Source organism: Mustela lutreola, chromosome 12 (genome assembly GCF_030435805.1).
Source record: "Mustela lutreola isolate mMusLut2 chromosome 12, mMusLut2.pri, whole genome shotgun sequence".
Lineage (NCBI taxonomy): Eukaryota > Metazoa > Chordata > Mammalia > Carnivora > Mustelidae > Mustela > Mustela lutreola.
Genome location: NC_081301.1, coordinates 22169146 through 22192888, shown reverse-complemented (window position 1 = coordinate 22192888; position 23743 = coordinate 22169146). Strand labels below are relative to the sequence as shown.

The window sequence follows — 23743 nt, the reverse complement described above, 5'->3', positions numbered from 1 at the left end:
ACCTCTACTACAAAAGTTTTGCATAGTTTTATTTGTCCTTATTATTCTGATTTTTTTTTTTTAAAGAGGCTATGTTGGGAGGTTGGAATTTACACCACTGCCTTTGCTTTGGGCTCTCCAGATGCCACCAATTTTAAGTGGTGGATTTTAATATATTTAAAATTTAATATATTTATATTTTTAATATACTGTCATCAACTTGATTAAAAGTAACTTTGAAAATAATGTTTTTTGTTTTTTGTTTTTTAAAGCAAAAACATCCCACAAAGCTGCACGAGATGCTTTTCAGCAAAAGACATGTTGAAGTTCAGGCTTCTGCTCAAAGAGCAATTTCTTTTGCAACACCAGAATCACTACCAAGCGTCTCTGAGATATCAAGGGGACATGGGACAGTTGCATAGACATCCCAAGTGGGCAAATACTGTTGAAGTTTTCTCAACATGAAAGATGGATTAATATAATTATAGCAATTTTGATTTTGTGCCTCAATAGTGTTATAGAATGGTTATTGAAAAGATAGTGTGTAACTGCTAAGATGAAGCATTAGTTGAACATGGGTTTGCTGTAAAAACCCATATTATCTGGACTCCTCTTTTTTTTTTTTTTTTTTTTTTTGACAGGATGGATAGAGTTGGGGATTACTGTAGATACAATCCAGAAGTGTGAATATATTTGACAAATCTTTTATTAAATCCTTTTGGACAAATTAGGAAAATGTAGGCTGTATATTTCTTCTTTGTTTCCTATAGGCTATTGGACTTATCTCTGTGACAGATACTCCTTCATATAAAAGAGGTCCATCAACACATTCTTTTTCACTACCATTGTCCTAAACAATTTTTCCTTATTTGTTTCTTGTTTATCTTTACCTGCACTTCTGACCTGATTCATTTTCCTATTTATGACTTCAACTTGACCCTTGGAATTCATTACAATTTGCTTGTTAACAGCTATATTTGGCTAGAATTCATATTCATATTCTTTTTTGAATGAAATTTTTTTGTAGTTATTGTATATGTACCAAGAAAGCTATAACTTAGGGTTTGGTTGTGTTTTTTGCTTTTGGTTCTTTTTTTTTTTTTTTCCTTTTTTGGTTTTGTACTTTTTGGGGAATGATTTTGATAGAATTCAAAATTTACAATCCTGTAATTGGATAATTTCTATGAAAGGGGAGGCTATAAATTCAAGATGATAGAGCTAAAATGTAAAACAAAGGGAAAAGAGAATATTAGAGTCCATATTTCAGATTTTGAAAACCATTTTAATGGTATCAGACGTAAGTTAAACTAAGTGAATGTCACAAGATTTCTTCTTATACATTCCTCTTTTTTCTTAAATATGTTACAATGTTTGATTCTGATAATTATTGACTTTCCTATGTTCTCAAATTTTTTGTTGTTCGAGGGAACACTCCCAACATGATCAGCAGATGGCACTGCTAACTTGAAGAATGAATTTCTAGATGCATTTAAAACTGGAGACATGACTTCTTAAAACTATTAACAGACACTATTTTTTCGTCACATATGTGTCTTGCAGAATAATGAGAAATAAAGTTAAGCAGATGGAAGAAATTTAATATCATCCATATACAGTTAAAGTCACTATGAACAATTCAGTGCATAGCCATGTTTTATATTCATATATTTTAATAAAAATGGAATATATCCTACAAGAGTTTAGTAAGCAGGTTTTTTAAATGAGCCATATATTATAAACAAATTACCATGTCATATTTCAACAACAAAATTTTTTGTGGCTGTAACTGTATCATGATTTAGTTAACCAATAACACATCTGAAATTTGGGTTATTTCCAATTTCTTATTCTCATAAATAACACTGTCATGGACATCCTAGTGCCTAATTCCTTACTTACAAGGTCACATAACTTAACTGCCTCCACAGGACAAATTCCTAGAAGGAGAACTTCTGTTTTAAAAATAACTATATTTTTGGGTTGAGCCTCTGCCTTCGGCTCGGGTCGTGATCCCGGGGTCCTGGGGTCGAGCCCCGCATCGGGCTCCTTGCTCAACAGGAAGCCTGCTTCCCCCTCTCACACTCCCTCTGCTTGTGTTCCCTCTCTCACTGTGTCTCTCTCTCTCGAATAAATAAAAAGCTTAAAAAAAAAAATAACTATATTTTTAAAGTATTATTTTTAAATTGGCCCCAAGAAAGGAAATACTAATTTATTATTTTTAAATTGGTCCCAAGAAAGGAAATACTAATTTACACTCTTTTCTCCCTTTGGTTTATATACACTGTATGTTAAAATATCATTTGCTTCAAAATAAGTACAAAGCATAACTTTTTTTTTTTAAGATTTTATTTATTTATTTATTTGACAGATAGAGATCACAAGTAGGCAGACAGGCAGGCAGAGAGAGAGGAGGAAGCAGGCTCCCCACTGAGCAGAGAGCCCGATGTGGGGCTCGATCCCAGAACCTTGAGATCATGACCTGAGCAGAAGGCAGAGGCTTAACCCACTGAGCCACCCAGGTGCCCCACAAAGCATAGCTTTTAAAAAGTTCTGTCTTTGATTAAATATTTTCAAACATTTTATAGGCTTATGACCTACTTGTTTTTTGTGAATTTCATCGAATTTATGTCTTTTACTCTTTTTGAAAAACAGAATAATTCATGATTTCTCTACTTATTTTATAAGCACTCTTGACATATTAAGGTTATGACTGCCATTAAGTTTATCCTAAATAGGGCACTTGGGTAGCTCAGTCATTAAGCATCTACCTTCAGCTCAGGTCATGATCCCAGGGTCCTGGGATTGAGCCCCATATCGAGCCCCAAATCGGGCTCCCTGCTCTGTGGGAAGCCTGCTTCTCCCTCTCCCACTCCCCGTGTTTGTATTCCCTTGCTCACTGTCCTGCTCTCTCTAATAAATAAACAAACAAACAAACAAACAAACAAAATATTTTTTAAAAAGATCATCCTAAATATCCCAGTGCCATTAACCCAAGAATAATGTAGAAGAACATTCTTTTACTCTAGAAATAATATATATCTCATTTTTAAAGTTTATTGAATAATTCTTTGGGTGTTATTTTAGGATTAATTTTAATAAATGTCCTCAGGGGCTACAAAAAGAGTTAGTCTATGCTTGCATGCTATAGAATTCAAAATTTACAATCCTGTTATATTTCTCAAATCCTCTACATACTATCATTTATCTTTTGACCACTTGGTTTCTCATGAAAAACAGATGCTAAAATTTTCTGTAATCTACTGGATTTTTTCCTTTACTTATTTTACCATTATATTATTTGATGCATTAAAGTTCATAATTAACATTTTCGGTGTGGATTTTGCATTTTGGTTCAAAAAAAAGTTATTTGCCCTATTTCAGTTGTTTCTATCTCTTTAATCTCAAATTATACTTAGTATACTTTTTAATGTATCAATTAGTACGTTAATAATATATCAATCAATAGATACTTCTAAAGTGGTTGAAAAGTTTGATCTTTCAGTAGCCCTAAATATTGTACTGCTAAATGTTTTCTACATTTTTTCAATGGTTTCCTTCAAATGGTAGCCTTGCCGCATAACACACATTATGAATTATTAAGGTCTAAATTCCATAATATAAATGCTATAAAGAAGGATGTGTTTCTTATGTACTCAGTACTTAGGGAACTGCCTAAATTGGAATAAAATATTCCCATTGAAATTAATGGATTTTTAAAAATAATGGTCATTCACTTAATGATGGTTTTCAGGAATAATTTAAAATCTTCAAACACGGGATAGGTATATTTCCTTATCAAAACATCCATACAAGGTAGATATTATTATTATACTATTTTAGAGATGAGGAAACAGAGGTTAAATTATTCCCCCAAGGTAAGGCAGCCAGGATCCAAACCCACATGACAAAAATATCTGAATTTGTGGTTTTATTTCCACAACCATCCCAGAGAGAGAAAAGCCTATGAATTTTTAATGTCTTTTTTTTTTAAGATTTTATTTATTTATTTGACAGACAGAGATCACAAGTAGGCAGAGAGGCAAGCAGAGAGAGACGGGGAAGCAGGCTCCCTGCTGAGCAGAGAGCCCCATATGAAGCTCGATATGGATGGAGCTCGATCCCAGATTCCTGGGATCGTGTCCTGAGCCAAAGGCACTGAGCCACCCAAGCGCCCCGAATTTTTACTGTCTTTTGTTGAATCACCTGTGGGAACTTTCTTCTTATTTTATATAGTTGACATAAGCTCTTTTTATGCACTATATTTAGTAATCAGTTGCAATGTCACTGACAAACATTTACCCTTGATTTCTTTCAGGGAGAGAATGGTTCTACCTCATTCCTGATGTCTATGTGTGAACTCTATTTGCATACGGTTCCTAGCTATTTTCTGACCTTGTTATCACTCTTCTGAAGGAAAAGAAGCATCATGATCCCGTTGATGGTTTCCGTAGTGTAGTAGTTATCATGTTCGCCTCACACATGATCCCGCTGATGAGTTTTGGAGGAAACTTCCTCCTCAGTGAGACAAAAGGAACGAGTTCTGTTCTGCTCCTTTATGTTGTAAGTTTGATGGGGGGGGGGGGGGGGCGGGGCAGGCCCTTTATGTAAAGGTCTAGGTTGATGGAAGGTTGTCTGCGAGTGAGTGGGTATACTTGCCTAATACAGGGACTTTATACTAGTACACTGCCAATCACTGTCTGGCAACATTCTCCAACACCAGCTTAATAATAACAAAAAGATGGTATTTGGGCCCCTTTTGACTGATGACCTCTTTTATTCTTCAATAGGTGCAAGAGTTGGGCAGAGTAGAGAGGTAATATTTACTGGACAATTTGCATTTCAATAATTTGGTGTTTTCTTCTCGATATGCTTTTTATAATACAAAATATTTTAATTTTTGTGAAGTCAAATTTATTGCTGCTTTTTTTTTTTTTATTCCTTAGATTGATTGCTTTTGTCCTTAGAAAATCTTTTCCTATGCTAAGATCATTCAGAATTTATCTATATTTTCATCCAACTAATACACAGTTTGGCTTTTTGTTATTTAAATTCATGTAAAATTAGCCTTTGTACAGGATGAGAAGTGAAGATTTCTTTCCTAAATAATTAAGAAAACACCCTGGCACAACTTTTTAAATTTTCCTTTTTGGGTGCGTGGGTGTCTCCAGCAGTTCAGCCGCTGCCTTTAGCTCATCATGATCCCAGCATCCTGGCTAGGACCAAGACGTATGTGGGACTCCCTGCTCAGGAGGGAGTCTGCTTCTCCCTTTGCCTCTGCCCCTCCCCCCTGCTCATGCATGTATGCGTACTCTCTCTCTCTCTCTAAAAAAATATAAATAAATAAATTTCCTTTTTTTCACAAAATTGCTATAATTTTATCATATACCACCTCATTATGTGTGTATGTATACATATGTATTTATGCAAATGTGAATATATATGTATATATATGCATGTCTTCACCCACATATTAGTACTATCATGTCTCTATCAATTACATACCCTGTTGATTCTTTTGCTAAAGTTCTATTTTTCAATTACCACAACTACATTTTTTATTGAAGTATAGTTGACATGCAATATATACCTATTTTTTAATCATGTAAGGAAAATTCTACTTTGCATATCTGATTATGTGAATACATGTTATAATCTACAACATAACCTAAAATACTATTTTGCAGCTATCAAGTTTGTAAGCAAATGTTTAAACCCATTTCTTACAATAGCTTTTATTATTTTATAAGTATGATATTAAGCACTGTCCATGTGTAAAAGGCGTCTGTGAGCTAGGCCGGGGACTGTATTGTGGATTGTGCTACCAGCTGGCCTGTTGCATGACAGAGAATGGTCACCACCAGTCACAAATTACATCTGTTTGTGCCTCTATTTGTTAGACAATCTGGCACCAGTAACAGCTGAGAAGAAAGATTTGCAAACAGCTTGCTTGATTGATGTGTCTAGAGTTATCTCTAAATCCAAGTAAAATGTTAAGTGCTATCAAGAAATCATAAATCAGGCATATCTCTGAGCCATAAGAAGGTCTTGCTAAAGCTTTTATGACACCCATGTGGGAGAGGTATGATTGGCTGATATTCAAAAAGAGAATTTGGACCTGCTTGTCCCTAACCATTAATTTGGTCACATTTTTAACCTGATTGAGCTGTAAGGTATACCAGAGGGCCTACCATTTAAGTCATGATAATAAAAAACAAAAACAAAAACAAAACAAAACTAGGGGTTTTGATCAGGTAAGAGGAATATAGCATCAACTAAGAATGCAGAATGTGGTTGATACTAAGGAGTATGTTGGGAAAACAGATGACCTGTGATCTAGGTTATCTGTTTTGGGGTAGCCAGACATCAATCGGAACAGGCATGAACAAAGCAGTGTGGCTGAACACCACCCAGTAGGACACAACCTTGGGGGGAATCCCAGCACTAAACCTTCATGGGTTATGACAATAAGTCTTCACATTTTATATCTGTGAAAACTCTAAATGCCCACAAGAGCATGCAAAATTATCTCTTTATCAGGCAAGACTTAAAAAAAAAAAATCCTGATCTGTTGTATTAGATGAATACCACCAATGACTACCACCTCTGCCTAATTTAGGGGGAAAAGGAATTACAGGAAGAGTATCATGAAGCTCACAGAATCAACAGGAAGGCTGGTGAACCAACCGTGAAAAGGAGATAAAAATCGAAAAAAGCTAGGCGGGAGGCACTATGTCAAAGCAAGGGCCGAGGAGTCACTGGGCTCTGCAGACATCTTGGCAAGCACTTATGGCTGGACTCTGCTGCCTCCATGTCCCCTGCCGGTGAACAACATTCTAAATTACCATTGGCTCCTATCTGACTCACTCAAGACTCAAGTTCCTGGTTTAGAGCATCTGATTGGCTGGTCCTGTGCGTGTGCCCATCTGCTCTGGGGGCAAGGGTCAAGAAGCTGAAAGCTTGGACTTCTTTAATGTAAGGAGTGCCTTGACTCCTTAGTAAGTCCTGAAGAGTAGGAAGGGAGAAAGTCTACATGTTGGGGAGCAGAGAAAAAAAAAAAAGGAAGAAAGAAAAAAGAAAAAATAGCACCTCCCACATACACACATAAATATATCAACAATGTAGTTCTATACCTAAAATTTAAACATTGTGAATATTTGTTACTTACATAATAAAATTGTTATTTATAATAAAAACCTCTTTCTCTTTCTGCAATACTTTGTTTTGAAAAGGATATTTCTTAAGGTCTGGTTTTGGTTTTGTTTTGTTTTTTCTACTTTTGGTGAGAGAAATATCTTCTGTTTATTTATTCTTTTGATAAGCATCTGGTATACCTCCAAGAAACTGGGTGCTTGGATGGACCCTCTTGAATTTCCCCCAAGTAAGGCTGAGCTCCAGCTCCTTGATACAGTAGCCTAAATGGAGTTTGGGATCAACTAAGAATGCAGAGGGATCTGAGGTAGCGGGCAGTCCTGGCAGGTAAATCTCAATTCTGGGGTTTATCATCTGTGTCTCTCCAAAGTTACATATCAAATACCTCATCCTGTATGTCTGGATCTCACTCCTGGTGCGGCCTCAGCTATGGAAATCCATGCATAAGTCGTGTCACTTACCAAAAACTATTCCTCACTTCTGCCTGCTCCTAATTTAGCACTCTGAACAGTTAGTGGCCTGAGTCTTGGCAAAAGTTTTCCAATGTTGCCATTGTTAGCAGCCAGTGACTTGACAAAGCCTTTCTTGGTTCAGAACTCTCAGGATGGTTACTCTTGAACCCTGTTGGACTCCCCTCTAACAATGACACCATCAAAGTCTCTAAGCAGCCACTGCCAAAGGCCTTCTAGGAGGAGGGTTTTCCTAGGATCTGATGGTCCATTTCCAACTCAAGCCTTGGACCATATAAATTAACATATGTTTATAATTCTTAATTTTTGCAAAGCTCTAATTTCTAGGGCAATGCCTTCTTGATGTTCAGAAGGCTCTAATCTCTAAGGCAAATGATTTTCAAGTCAATCCTGATTAATCTTCTTTAAACAGGTCTCATGTGCCCTTTAATGACAGAAATTCTAGCATTTGGACGGCACCTTTGCTAGTTTCTTATATGAATGCAATTGTTTCTCCATTTCTTGGTTGATTCCACTAGTTACTGGGAAGGGAAATGCTAGACATCTGTTGTCAAGTAGCCAACTTGTCCCACAGATGGCAATGTGACCTGCAATCTTCTTTTTTTATGTATTTTTTTTTTAACCTCCTCCTTTGAATTCTTGTCTCTTTCTCTCTTTCACCATTGACAGAAAGGTAGGAGGCAAAAATGAATTAGGCAAGAAGGGAAATAGCACATTTCTCTCATATCCCCACCTCTTGGAGAGGTTAATTCCTGCCTAGCTAACAACTGCTCAGCTCAAACGCTACCTTCTGGGAGGGGGGTTGTCACCTCAGACTGCCCTCCCCATTGCTGGATCCCCCCATAAGTGCCTAGAGTGCCCCCAGAGTGCTCTAAACAGGCCTCTCTTGCACTTATCCATGCTATTTTAATTTTTGATGTATTCACCCACCTCCACAGCCAGACTGTGAGCTCCCTGATAGACAGGGCTCGTCCCTTTATTCCCAGGGTCAAATTCAGTTGGTTAAAAGAATGAACAGGTTTGGAAAAGAGAAGAGTCAGGAAGAAAGGTTTCCTTAGAACCTCTAGAGAGTTTCTACATTGGTAACATAAAGATCACTCATCCTTTGTTCGGCCAATATAAAAGGACAAATGGGAAGAATAAAGAAAGAGCTGGATTTTTGGAACTGATAACCATTTTTGTTTATGTTCTGTTAAAATCACAGTGCATGTGTTAAGGGTTAATTTAGTGATTGTAAATAGTTATTAATAGCAAATAATTATAAAACATAGCTTTTGATAGTAGCTTCTATACAACCCCAGTTCTTTATAATACCTGCACTATTCTGCACTGGTAGAAAAATGAATTGTTCACTGTGAAAATGCCACCCATTAGTGCCACGGCTCCCAAACGATATACAGTCTTGAGTTTTATGGCTCTCAGCTGCACACTGCCTGGAGGATCCTTTAGACATGAGCCAACTTTTTACATCTAACAAATGCCCAGTAAAAGACACTTAGAATTCCAGTTGGACTAAACTTGCCCCTTCTCCAGAGGGCACATAAATGAATAAATACAAGGAAATCCCCTCCCACTGCACACACACATATGCACGCACGCAATCCTCAGAGCAGCTGTGTTATATTATAAGTTGGAGGCCTTTTGTTAGTTCAGATGTTTCAGGTCTGCAAAGGCACTCTGGAGAAGAAATAAATATTATGAGTAAGTCTCGTTTCCATGCTTGTAGTGGGGAAACACTTACTAGTACCGTTTACTACAGTCTTATACTGCAACAATCTCATAAAAGAATACCAGCATTACTCACTCAGCACATGACTGCTAAGACAAGATGGTGTCTGTTTTACTCCCTCAATATTCAAACATGATTTCATACAGATGCTTTCCCAGATGGACTTTCTTTTTAGTAAAACTAATCAGAACAATCACGGAATGTTCTTGCTAAATCTAGTCTTTTTTTATTTTTTCCCTTACCATTCATCTCTCTCTACTTTTACTGAGTAGGCATATAAATGAAACTTCACGGACAAGAAAGACTGGATATTAGCAGGTTGTCAAAGGAAAGGCAGGTTGGAGTTGCTGGGGAACTCAAGCTGGACTCCAGGTCATTCCATCGGAGGATCTGGTGTTCTGCTGTGAAAGCCTAGAGCCTGAGGTTGATAAATTCGGGAAGAAGATAATGTACTGGAGATTGATATAAATGTGGCTTTATTAATTTGGGAGGAGAAGGGACTCTCCTAATAACAAAAATACTACAACTCTGCACAATCATTGCATTATCTTGTTATTATGAAAGCATGTGTGAAGCCAAAGTATAATAAGATTGTTTAATGAACATAAAGTCAGGACAAGGGGACACAGAGAAATCTATTTTTAATGGCACTGAGAGCTCGATGTGTCCATCTCCCTCTGAGGTCCTGTTGAAGGGATTAGAAACACTCTGCCAAACTCGTCCCGAAGCCTGGTACATTCTCTCCCCATTCTTCACTAACTTCTACTAATCCATCTAATCTCAGCTCAATTATCACTTTCTTAGAGACGCCTTTTTTGGTCTTCTTGTCTAAGAAAGGGTCCCCACCGGACACTCCAGAGCACTCCATAATTTCTCTTTATAGCACTTCCCTCAATGCTTAGATTCTTATCTAAGGTCCGTCTGCCTCTAGACTATAAGCTCTAAGAGAGCAGGAACCACGTGTATTAGGAGTCCTGCTGGCTTCTCGGTGCTGGCCAAGTGCCTGGCACATCTATCTGCAAGCATTCAAGACACACTTGTTACATGAACAAATGAGAAAAGCTCACCCAGAAAGTACGCAGGGTAATGGCGAAGGGCACAGGTGCTAGATTCAGAAATCCTGCCTCTGCCTCTTTAGTAACTACGTGAGTGTAAGCAAGTTACCAAACAGGATTCTTTATAAAATGGGAAAAGTGAAAGGGCCTGCCTCCCAGCATTCTAGTGAGGATTAAATAAATTAATAAATATAAAGCACCTGGAACAGTAACTGGCACAGAGTGAGCCCTCAAGCAGAGTTAGCTCTTAATATTGTCTTACAAAGGATAATTCTAAGAGAAATTGAAACTTGATTGCTAAAACTCAGTTTCCTTGGGATGTTATTGGGATGGATAGAATGCATATGAACCTTTGAAGATATGTATTCATGTTTCCATGGTTTAGCAACTATCTTTCTGATGACTTCCATTAAGGACAGAATGTATTCAAACAGGTTTTACCCAAGCCCTTACAGTCTGGAAGCCACTTTATCTTCTTTCATGCTGTTTTGTGTCTGTGTACTGACCCATTATGCATGAACCTCAGAACTTAACTCTAATGGCAGGTGTATTTTACTCTTTTTTTCCAAGTTCTTGGGAGGGTTATACTCGTAACAATGCATTGTGGATAACAATATTCATTATAGCATTTAGAAAGTAGAAAAGGACAAAATAAATATTCATAATTCTGTAACGAGAGGTAATCATCGTTGTATTTGTCTTATTTGGTTTTAAAGGCTTTACTTAAAAATATCATGGGGCAAAGCACCATATTTAACAATCACATATTATAACGTTGTCAGGCAAAACTGGCATAGTTGTTAGAATCTTAGCCCCTGGTTCATTTGTTGAACATGTTTTTATTGAGTGCCTAATATGTGCCAAACAGAGATCAATGGAACAGAATAGGGAACTCAGAAATAAATCCATGCATATTAGTTCAACTAATTTTCCATAAAGGCACTATGAATACACAACAGAGAAAAGATAGCACTTTAATAAATGTTGTTGGGAAAACAGGATATCCATATGCAAAAGAATGAAATTGGACCCCTATCTTATACCATACACAAAAATCAACTCGAAATGGATTTAAGACTTAAACATAAGACCTGAAATTATAAAACTCCTAAAAGAGAACACAGCAGAACAGCTCTTTGACATCAGTCTTGGCAATAATTGTTTGTATATGACACCAAAAAGCAAAGACAGCAAAAGGAAAAATAAAAAAGTGGGACTATATTAAATTAAAAAGCTTCTGCACAGCGAAGGAAACCATCAACAAAATGAAAAAGCAATCTATGGGATAGGAGAAAATAACCACAAATCATATATCTGATTAGGGACTGATATCCAAAGTATATGAGGAACTCATACAACTCAATAGCAAAAACAAACAATCCAATTAAAAAATGGGCTAGGGGCTGAATATCATTTTTCCGAAGAAGACATACAAATGGCCAGCAGGTACATTAAAAGGTACTCAATATCACTAATCATCAGGGAAATGCAAATCAAAAGCACAACCAAACACCACCTCACACCTATTAGAATGGTTAGCATAAAAAATCCAAGAGATGACAAGTGTTGGGAAAGATGTGGAGAAAAGGAAAAGCTTGAATGCTTTTGGTGGAAACATGAACTGATAGAACCATTATGAAAAACAGTATGGAAGTTCCTCAAGAAATTAGAAACAGAACTTAGAAGCCAGCAATTCCACCTTTTGGTATTTATTCAAAGAAAACAAAATCATTATGAAATAGACATCTGAACTCCCATATCCACGGCAGCACTACTCATAATACCCAAGATAAAGAAACCACCTAAGTATCCATTAATGGATGGGTGGGTAAAGAAAATGTGGCATATACATACAGTGGAACAGTATTCAGTCTTAAGAAAAAAAAAAAGGAAATCCATTCGTGACAACACGGATGAACCTGGAAGACATTACGCAAAACGAGATAAGCCACACATTATGGTACAGTATAACTTCTATGCAGGATCTAAAAAAAAAAAAAGTCACACTCAAAGAAACTAAGAATAGACCAGTGTTTGTCTGGGAAACTGTAAGGTGGTGGAAATGAGGAGAGGTTGGTAAAAGGATACAAACTTCCAGTTATATGATGAATAAGTTCTGAAGACCTAATATACACCACAGTGACTGCACTTAATAACACTGTATACTATACCTTAGATTTACTAAGACCACTGATCTTATACATTTTCACCAAAAAAAGTAACTATGTGAGCTGATGAATGTACTATTTAGCTTGATTGTTGGAATCATTTCACTATATATATATTTATATATAAATATATAATTATTTTAAGATATTTTGATGATTCAATATATATATTTATATATAAATATATATTATATAATATATAAATATAAATTTTTATATATATATGATTCAATTCATATACATTTGTATGAATATGAATTAATATATATTTATATATATATAAATCGAATCATCAAAATATCTTAAAAATTTGTCAAATAAAACTCAATAAGGCTGGGGGAAAACCTACCACTTTCCAATTGGACTATCAATATGTTAAAATCCTCTCCAGCGGCTATAGATTTGCCAAAATCTCCTAGCAATTCTATACATATTTCCTTTATGTATATTGGGGCTATATAATTTGATGTATTAAGCTACAGTGTATAACCAGGTCAAGAAGAAACATATATTAATGCAACACAATGTACAAATATACAGAATATTTGATATTACCCTCCCATTTGTGTGTCATGGGAGAAATCAGTAGTTAATCATGGCATGACAGTCTGCTCCAACATGACTCCAGAATATGTTTTAATATTCCACTCTACGCAGTCATCTTAGTTGTCGCTCAGAGTAATTCCTTTTCCCTTTCCCTGGCCTACCTTAGTATTGTCCTGGAGGACAGAATATTCTAAAAAGATAGAATTTCAGATAAATGGGATGAATAAAAGATTATTCAAGAAATAGTGGTAGAACAATTGATGCTTTAGGAAAGAATGCCATATTTCTACTTTCTATTATATAATAATTCTGACTAAAAAAATTCATTATAAAAATAATCAACTCCTAGACAGTCTAGGAAGAGAACATAGATGTAATCTTTTCTTGGGATCCAGAGAGCTTTTATGACCATAAAACAGAGGTGGATTTGCAATGACGTGGATGGAACTAGAGGGTATTATGCTGAGTGAAATAAGTCCATCAGAGAAAGACAATTATCATATGATTTCTCTGATATGAGTAAGTTGAGAGGCAGAGCAGGGGGTTTGGGGGTAGGGAAGGAAAAAATGAAACAAGATGGGATCGGGAAGGAGACAAACTATAAGAGACTCTTAATCTCACAAAACAAACTCAGGGTTGCTGGGGGGTGGAGGGTTGGGAGAGGGTGGTGGGTTATGGACATTGGGGAGTGTATGTGCCATGGTGAGTGCTGTGAAATGTGTAAGCCTAGTGATTCACAGACTTGTACCCCTGGGGCAAATAATACATTATATGTTAATAAAAATAATTTTTAAAAAATGGAAGTGGGAAAGAAGTTATAAGAAAAATCTGATAGATTAGGATTTATAAAAATTAAAATCTTGTTTTTTAGTCATAAAAAAGCAAACTGAACAAATGAGGGAAAATTTAGCAGTGTGTTTAACAGTTAAAGTTCTTAATGCATAAATATTTTGTAAATTAAATAAGAAACAGACAAACATCCTACAGAAAAAATAAACTAGAAACAAATTCATATAATTTACAAGAGAAGAAGTATTAATGACAACAGATAGCGCATAAGGTTACACTTCACACTAACAATAAAATAACACAAGATATCTTTTTTAACCATCAAATAATCATGAAGAGCTCAGAAATGAGAAAGCCATGACAGACTGCACATAGAGGAAAATATCTGGAAGGAAATTTGAAAATACACACCCAGGGCCCCCTAAGTACTCACACACATTGACTCAGTAATTCCATTTCTATAATGATCTGAATTAGATATAATAATCCACAATTAGAGCATCATGTGAAATAGAATGAATGAGATGCTGACATTGTATTCCTAATAGGTAAAAGTTGGAAATAGCTAAAACAGGTGAATGTTTACACAGACAATAGTGTATCGGTACATTAACAATTAAAGTTGTAATAATCAATGATGGTAGAAATGTACAAGAAACAATGTGTTGTGTGCTTCAAATTTTATTTAACATATATTTTCTATATATTTAATATGAAATAAATTGGGATATAAATGCACAAACATGACAATGATGTTTGTTTTCTAAGTCTGGGCTTGACCCTAAAGTGCTTGGCTGTTGTTTTTATTCTCAGCATTTTACGACTGTTTTCCTATTACTTTTTAAAAGTGAATGGCTGAAGTAATCAGAAAAAGATTTCTCAGAAGAAACTGTCAGAGAACAGAGAGTGCCTAAAAATCACATCAGTTTATTGCAGTTCCCAAATATTTCCTAATCCAGAGAGACACAATCAAAACTGTCTTATTATACTATCGTAAATGCCCAAGAAAATCTCAAAAATCTAATTTTGCTCAGGAAGATAGAAGATGTCTTCTTGAGTACACATTGTAATCCTGCAGAAAGGCGTATGTAACTCACAGCTCAAAATCTCTAGGACTGTCCCTCGTAAGCACAGTTCAGTCCAGCCCCTTGCCCTGGGCTAACCTAAAGCAACCCCTAAGTCTGGTCCAGAGGCCACACAGCCAGGCTTTGAGAAAGAGCCAGAAGCCCTGTTGGTTTGCCTACCCTAATCCTGTAATTACCAGAACATTACAAAAATAAGACTTATCTGTGGGTTTATATTTTTATTAAATTAAGTCTCCTGAGAGCATCATGGTTATGCATAAACCACATTTATTAATCCTGGCATAGCTCAGAGAGATCACTGCAAAAATAGACTATGAATAAATTGACCACGTCATACTTACTCAGTGTGCAGTGTAATTTTCCTAGCGTTATTTTGTGCCACTGAGCTGCTGAGTGGCTGAGGGGCTAAATGAAGGCTTTTCTTTCCCTGAGGTAGTATAGTTTTCAAAACTGGAAAATTCCTTTCCACGCAGTGTTGACATTAGTACACACTTTCTGAGCCTTTATTTACCTAGCAGAGTCAATTCAAGAGTACTGCATTTTTACAGAAGATGGGAGAAGATGCATCTAGCATCTGAATCCATTCAAGATGGCTGAATTCAAGAATATAAAGAAACACCGTCATAATCTGTGTGTGTGACCAGCAATTATCGCTAGGATAGGTGAAGGACAACTTGACTGCATTCATTTTCTGATCGTTTAATCACATGGCCAAAAAGGGGGCTAGTTTTGGGAAGCAATTTGCAAAGCTACTTTAAATGTGGTGTTAACAGTCCAAATACATTCTGCTTCAGATTTCCAAAATGAGGATTCCATGAATCAAATTAAGTTGAACTGAAATTTCATACATGCATAGATGTCCTAAGACAAAATATCGTCTGCAGTCTTAGACTTTCACTCTGCAATTTGAAATAAATTCCTCCTGCCCAGGTACCCAGCAACCAGCCTATGGCCAGATCAGACAGCGCTCCCATCCCTGAACTCCCTTGTCCTCTCAGCGGCCTCCGACAAGTGGAGCGCTTCCGTCTTTTTTTTTTTTTTAATTTATTTTCAGCATAGCAGTATTCATTGTTTTTGCACCACACCCAGTGCTCCATGCAACCCGTGCCCTCTCTAATGCCCACCACCTGGTTCCCCAACCCCCCCCCCCGCCCCTTCAAAACCCTCAGAGTGTTTTTCAGAGTCCGTAGTCTCTCATGGTTCACCTCCCCTTCCAATCTTCTTAAGGAACATCCGTCTCTTTCCCCCAACCATGTACAGGCCCAGACCTCCTCCAGCTTCTCTAACAGTTGTTTCTCACTCTCTTCTGCCTGATTAACTTGCTCTTCTTCCTCAATACAGTCTCTTAAAGCCGACATGACTAGGAGCTCAATCCCGGGCCCTCGCTTTTGCTCCATCTGAACTTGCCTGTGACCTTCCGTGCTGGCTCATGATTAAAGAACATCCATGTGCTGAAAGCTCCCGCACTGGTATTCTGAGCTGCTCACCTAAGTCTGTCCTACCTAGCAGGCATTTTTATTTGGAGGTCACGTGACTTCCCAACATCCAAATCGGAAATCACGATTAAGAACACTGCCCTCCCTAAACTGGTTTTTAATCCGATCTTTAGCATCTTATGACAGGGCACCACATGCACCCAGGTATTCTCCAAAATCCTCAACAACACTTCTGTTCCCCCTTCTGCTTTGCCAAGTCCTGTTGTTCTAAAAGCCCTGATAGAGGCAGCAATCTTTTTAGAACCTCATCTCAGAAATGACCCATCATCGCCTCTGCTGTGTTCTGGTCATCAGAAGTGAGTCGTGAACTCCAGACCACACTCAAAAGAAAAAGGATTCTGCTGCTGGCGGCCATCTTGGAGGCTGCCTGCCCCAATGCCAGGGCAGGCTCCCTGAGGGCTGCTCTGACCCTTCTGCTGTTCTCTGAACCTTGCCAAGAGCTTCTCTCCTTACACCACCACATGGCCTACTGGAAGCAGTTGCCGATGTTTCCTTTGGACTCCATGGCCTGGCCTAGCGCCTAGCCATGACCTGCTGAACTGAACTGAATTGTGCATCTCCCAGCCCGGGTCGGAATATATAAACAGTGCTGGGACTAAACCGAGAAATGAAGCTCCTAAGACAGGATGTTTCCTTTGGAGGGGATCTCCCGGTGCCCTACCTAAAAGCAAGTCTAACATATTTGAGGAATCTGTGGTAGGAGTCTGGAACACTCCAATTATAATGAAGAAGCGGAGAGGAGACAGGCAGTGAGAAAGAAGGATGGCTCTGTCATCCTGGTAGGAGCTTACACAATGGTTTTCAGTCTTTTGTGTCTCCTCACAATACCTCGGGAAACTCCAGATGATGTTTGTGATGAAGGGAAGCGGAAAAGAGGAGGCGACAGAAGGGGAAGTTGCAGGGCATTCAGGTGCCAGTTTTATCATAAGGGGAACCAAGGAAGGACATTTGCTTACCACCTTCAGGTTCCCAAATGAGAAGGGCTACGGAGGAGCCAAATCCAATCCAATCAAAGACACTCTATTTCTGTATTCTGTATATTCTGAATTCCTGCTCACCCTTCCCCCTCTAATTTAGCCGGGTAAGTAACACAGATAACCTTTCTTCTCTACCGAAACATAGTCTTCACAAAGCAGCTCTCCACAACTCCAGCTCTGCCATCCCTCCAGCATTCAGTGCACCTCCAAACAATCATTTCCCCAAGCTGCAAAATGTGGTTCTGCCTGACGTACTACTCCATATACTACCAAAAGGAAAGGGGGCTAGGGGGAGCCCTAAGAGAATAAGCCAAGGAAATCTCTTTAATGCTTCCTTCCCTATCAAGAGAATCCACTAGCAAGGCCTAAATTCTTGGGGAGAAAGGAGGATGTGGTTATTATTATTCCCTCCCTCATCATAAAATAGGTACCAAGGGCTACAACGTTGAGTACTCTGCTAGGCACAGTAATCACAGACATAAAGGACACAAAAATCAGCCTTCAACAGGTTCACCTTCTTGTGGAGACTCAGAGGCAAGAGCAGGTTAAGAATTCTACCATAACAGCATGCTGTGCATTAAGAAAAAGGGGAGCACAGAGTGTGAGCTCCCTGATGACAGCACGGACATCCAACTTGGACCAGGCCATCAGAGAAACTTTTCAGGGAAGCAAGAACCAGGAGGAATCTTGGAAGGACAAGCCAGGACTGGCTCAGAGTAAACAGGGGAGTAACAATCCAGGAGACAGGAAACCATGCGAAGAAGCAGGGAGATCAGAAAGAACGTGGCGGTGATTTCAGGGGACTAGAGTGACTCCTCAGACAAAGAGCGTGAGGAAGGCAGGATGAGGAAGGAGAGGGCACTCGAGGATTGCCACACGAGGGAGCTTGGAGGTTACCCCCCAAAGCAGCAGGAAGTCATAAAACATCCCAAGCAGGAGAATGACGTAGCCAAATTTATTTATAGAAGGAGCTCTCTCACATTAGTGGAGAGATCTGATTGGCAGGAAGACCCACTCCCTGCTGCCATAGTAAACAGACGGTAAATGAGTGAGAGCAAAAAGTGAGCTGTGGGAGCAGATGAGGAACGGACAATTCAGAAACAATGTAAACTTGATGGGACTCAGATAACTACAGGGTTAAGGAAAAAGAAGGGTGTTAACGATGACTCACAGCTTAAAGGCTTAAGAAGCTGAGCAGAAGATGGTGATATTCCCTGAAACAAAAGATAAAGGAATTCCCAGATTTTATGGGAGGTGATGAGTTTAGCATTGGACATACAGATGTTACAGGGACTAAGGACCAATTCCCCCAAGTACTAGGATCTTGGATTCATTTAAATTCAGACAGACTCTTCGGTCAGTAGAAATCTAGACTCTAGGTCTTGAGAACCTTGGGAAAAAGTTGGAATTTCACCAACTCTGAAACTATAGTACCTTCCCTAAGCTGTCTTCCCACCACTCTCCATAATTACATGCCTCTTTCATACAATGCTGGGATGATCGGGAAGTGAACAGTGGAGACCACCACAGCTGTATTGAGGTAGTGCTTTTCTCATGCTATCTTATCCCTGAGGGCACTTGAACACTGAGAATCATGTGTTACAAGTCAACTTAGAGCCATGTCAAGTGGAAAAAGTTCTGAATTTATATGCAACTTGTATGTAGCCAGTAATAGCCTGTTGATAGCCAGTCACTACTCTGAAGTACTTGTTTTCCTAGAACTCACCAGTAAGAAAAAGCACATATGCTCCAACATTCCCACAGATACAAGCACAGATAGGTGCTTGGAACTGGGTCCAAGTATCTGGAGGCATGTTGGTTTCCAGATAGAGTCTAGCTCAACAAGAGTGCTAGGAAGCCAAAATGGAGGCATGGCCTATAAAAATGGTATTCTGTTTTCCCAGGCAGATATTTAAACATTATGCGGCCAAATGGACTCATCCTTATAGGACTTCCCAGTTTTGTGTCATATCAAAGGTGTTTTCCATGGAATATATATGTATTTAAAATTTATAAATTTACTCACTTACTCCTATTTTAGATGTATATGTATCTCCTGCAAGAAAGCGTGTGTGTGTGTGTATGTATATGGGCATATGTCCTATAACTCGAGAGAAAGGCTTAACTTGGGAGAAAAGAAATGTTTTGGAAGGATGCCAGGTAGCTTATGGAGTACTTGGGAACACTGGAGAGCCAGGCAGGAACCAAGGCAGTCAGTCAGGTGGCAAGCCCCACGGCCAAGATCTCAACAGAGGAACAGCCTGGTCAGGGTGACACAGCTTCGCTGCTGGACACTGGGCACAGCCGCTGGCACCACCATCACCAGACACTGGATACTGCTGAGGCTCTGCCACGACTGCGGGCTACTCTTGGCACCACTGCCACCGAACACTTGATGCCACCACCACCGGAATGAATTCCAGCTACCTCCTTTGTGTCATCTGCTCCAAATTCAAAGTCCCAGCAAAGGCGTCTCATTGTCTGAGCTTAGGTCGCTCATCCATATCTAGCTATCGGGGTTCACGAGAGCAAGTACTCATTTTTCTTGGCTTATAGAGGCAGACCTGGGACCTGCCTCCTACCAAATTTCAACACGCAAATAAAAGAAGAGGTTCAAATACTGAGTTAAAAGCCAAAACCAAAACAAATTCCCGATAGAGGATAATGCCTTCCTCACTGAGATGTTTTTGTGATTTGTACCTGGTCATAAAACAACATCTGTAGCTGTCATAATTTTTTACATATTAAAACTCTAACTAAGACATGAATTGGATAATATCACTGTACTTGACTCTTTTCATATATTCTTTTATTTTTCAATGAGCAATAACAATGCCTCATGGACTAACTGGCTACATGGACTGACTTAGGTAGTACCCAAAGCTACACATTCTTTTTTTAAGCCTTTATTTTTTAAAGCAGTTTTAGGTTCACAACAATATTGAGAAGAAGGCCAGAGAGTCTACCTGCCCCTACACGCACTTACCTCCTCCATGATCAACATCACTGACCAGGCTAGTACATTTTTTGGCAAGGATGAACTTAAACTGACCCATCATAACCACCCAAAGTCCAAACCTTACCTTAGGGTCCACTCTTGGTATCGTATCCTTAGTGTGTTAAAAAAAAAAAAAAAAAAAACCATAATGACACGTATCCATCATTATTAGATGATAGAGAATATTTTCCCTGCCCTAAAAATCATCTGTGCTCTGCCTGCTCGTCCCTTTCCCTCCCCTCCTTCTGCCCCCAGAAACCACTGATCTTTCTACTATCTCCATAGTTTTGCCTTTTCTAGAATGCCATACAGTTGCAATCAGAGAGCACGCAGCCTTTCCAGATTGGCTTCTTTCACTTAGTGATATGCATTTAACATTCCTCCATGTCATTTCATGGTGCGATAGCTCGTTTCTTTTTAGCACTGGACAAGTGTCCGTTGTCTGGACGCGCCACAGGTGTTTTATCTGCTCACCCACTGAAGAACAGCTTGGTTGCTTCTAAGTTTTGGCAACTACGAATAAAGCTGCTATAAATGTCTGTGAACCGGTTTTTGTGTGAACATGTTTTCAACTCCTTAGGTCAATACCAAGAAGCACAATTGTTGGATCCTATGGCAGGAGTAGGCTTAGTTTTGTAAGATGCCGGCAAACTGTCTTCCAAAATGGCTGAATCATTTTGCATTCCCACCAGCAACGGCTGTGGGGTCCTACTGCTTCACATCCTCACCAATGTTACAGATTCTGGCCATTCTAATAGGCATGTGGTGCATAAATTTTAAAAGTAAAAAATATCTCTGGCAGCAGCATTAAAGGTCTGAACAGCCGATGGCAGCGGCATCCCGGGGAGGCTGGTGGAGGGCTTCTTCCCTCAGCATTATTTAAGCCATATGTATGAACTTCACATCTTTGAACTATAGCCATATTGGAGTTTTCCGGTGGGGTTTCAGACAGACAGTGGGGCTGGATGAATCAGGAAGAAGTGCTGAGATCATGGATGTGATCAATAAGTTAGAGGTCGTCTTGGAGAATAATTTTGTCCCACAGTACAGAAAATCCAGACAAATAGATCCATACTCTGGAAAAGCCCCTGTAACACACTGGAATACCGAAGATGTACCTCAGAGGGGCCAGAGGTAATACCACAGAGAAGTAGTGTAGTCAAGTCTTTGGGAGCAAGTAGAGAAGTGGGTTAAAGTGTGGCATGCTGACTGAAAAGGTCATTGTTGCAGACAAATGGGAACACTGGCATACTCTCTTTCTGGAGTTTGACTTGTGCTCTGGGAAAAGCTGGAACCCTTTAAAGAGACCAGCTGGGATATCCTTCCATTTATCCTCTAGCTCTACTTATTCCCTGTGCTATGCCTGTGGAAACTGACTTCTGTGACCTCTACCAATGGGCTTCCTTGCCCTCTAGTTTCCTATTGGGTTTGGCCAATGGTGAGAATCTTCCAGAAATCAAAAGCATTCCCATGGACTGGCCAAATCCCTTAACCAAAGATCTCAGTTCCCAACAGGAAGCTCTTCTTCAACACAGTCACCCCTGTCTCTGGGTTGGAATAAGTGGTTTTCTGCCATTTTGACCCTCGGGCCTAGAGACGGCAAAGAGCACCTGTTAGAGGTTCACTGTCTCCACACCAATTCTTGTGGCTCCTCAATACCTCACACCCTTTATTCTACTTGAGGAGGTTATTGATTTCATTTTGGGACCCAGACAAAAGCCTAAGATAGAGATTTATAAATTTTATGGGACATAAATTGACAATTTTAGTAGAAAGCTTTTTTTTTTTTTTTTTCCTTTTGGAAGTTCCTACCATCCTACGCTTCAACTCCACTATCTAGGTTCACTCAATTTTTCTTCCACCTTCCCCACTGCCTTGCCTACCCACCCAGGCATGAGTTCTCCAGGTCTTCACACTCCAGCACCCCATCTCCACTCAATTTTTCGAGTTGGAAATCTGGTATTCATTTTGACTTTATCCTTTCTGTACTTGTCTATAATCTACCCTTTCCTCTCCCTCCACTCAATGTCCCTCGTGTGTAGTTAACAGGGACCTCAGAGCTGGTGTCCACTCTGAGAAATGAACTTAACTGCCCATAAACAAAATGGCCACAGGTCAAGGGCTGAGTTCCCAAGATGAACCCCTGAACTGGTTTAAAGCTACTCACACCCCTCAATCTCTTGCTTTCCAGCTTTTGCTCCTTCTCTTGTCCATGTTCCTACCTTCTTTGTGCTGCCAGTATCATCACCTGTTTACGGTGTCTATTCTCAATACATCCACTTTGCACCCTCGCATCACATTTCCTTCTCTCTTCTAGAATGCTGCTTCCCTGGATTAAAGTATCACAAATACAACAAATGTACTTTCGTCCCCCCGACCTCCAAAATAAACCTAACCATTCAACATCTGTCAGTTGTGAAGCTGAGAAGTGCTGGAGAAAAAAAAATCGCACCAGGGTGTATGACCGCAAAACTTCAGTGACAACCTCAACTGTGCCCTCTCTTATGTTCCAAAATAAGTGTCTCAAATCTTCTTCAACCTCGCCTTAAGGCCACATCACAGAGATGACAGAAGTCATCAGATGAAGGCTCAGTAAACTGTTTGCCATTCCCACATACAAATGCATCTGCTTATCCCCATCCCTTCCTCATCACCGTCTACTACAAGATCCTATGCTCAGGACTACCCACCTAGCTGCCTGGTGTTAATCTCTTTTTCTCCCTCCTTATCTTTCACTGACTTTGAAAGGTTGGAATGTTGCATGGCTCAGCTCTAGGGCTTCCTTTCTTTCCACGTGCCCCCCTTGGTCCATCTGCTTCACTGCTGTAGCTTCTACCGCAGTCCACATTCCCATGGTGCTTCACTGCTCTTAGAATGAAGCTCTTACTAAGACAAAGACCCTGACTGACCTCCCCTACCTGTCTCTGCAGCTTTCGCCCTTACTTCCTGCACTCCCAACAAACTGACTTTTTTCCTTTCTGTCATAGCACCATGGTCTTCCATATCCCAGGCCATTCTTCTCCCACTGCTTGTAATAATCCACCCCCCACCTCTCGAACTGGGCTGTCTGACGTTTAGTCATTCTACAGAGCCGAGCCTCAGTGGCACCTCCTCAGAGAAGCATTTCTTCCTTCTCATGCTTCTCTGACTAGGCCAGCCTCATTTTTTTTTTCAGGCTCAGTTTTTATATAATTTTACAATATGGTGTATCTCTCCAAATTATAATTTAATAAGTTATATAATTTTTTAAAAGACTTTTATTTATTTATTTGACAGACAGAGATCATAAGTAGGCAGAGAGG

General features: G+C 39.1%; 1 pseudogene; it reads right to left on the bottom strand.

The window, feature by feature from the left end:
• The window catches only part of LOC131812105 (S-formylglutathione hydrolase-like), a 32053-nt pseudogene extending 12796 nt beyond the window's left edge, over positions 1–19257 (bottom strand).
• Between the last annotated feature and the right edge of the window lie 4486 nt (positions 19258–23743).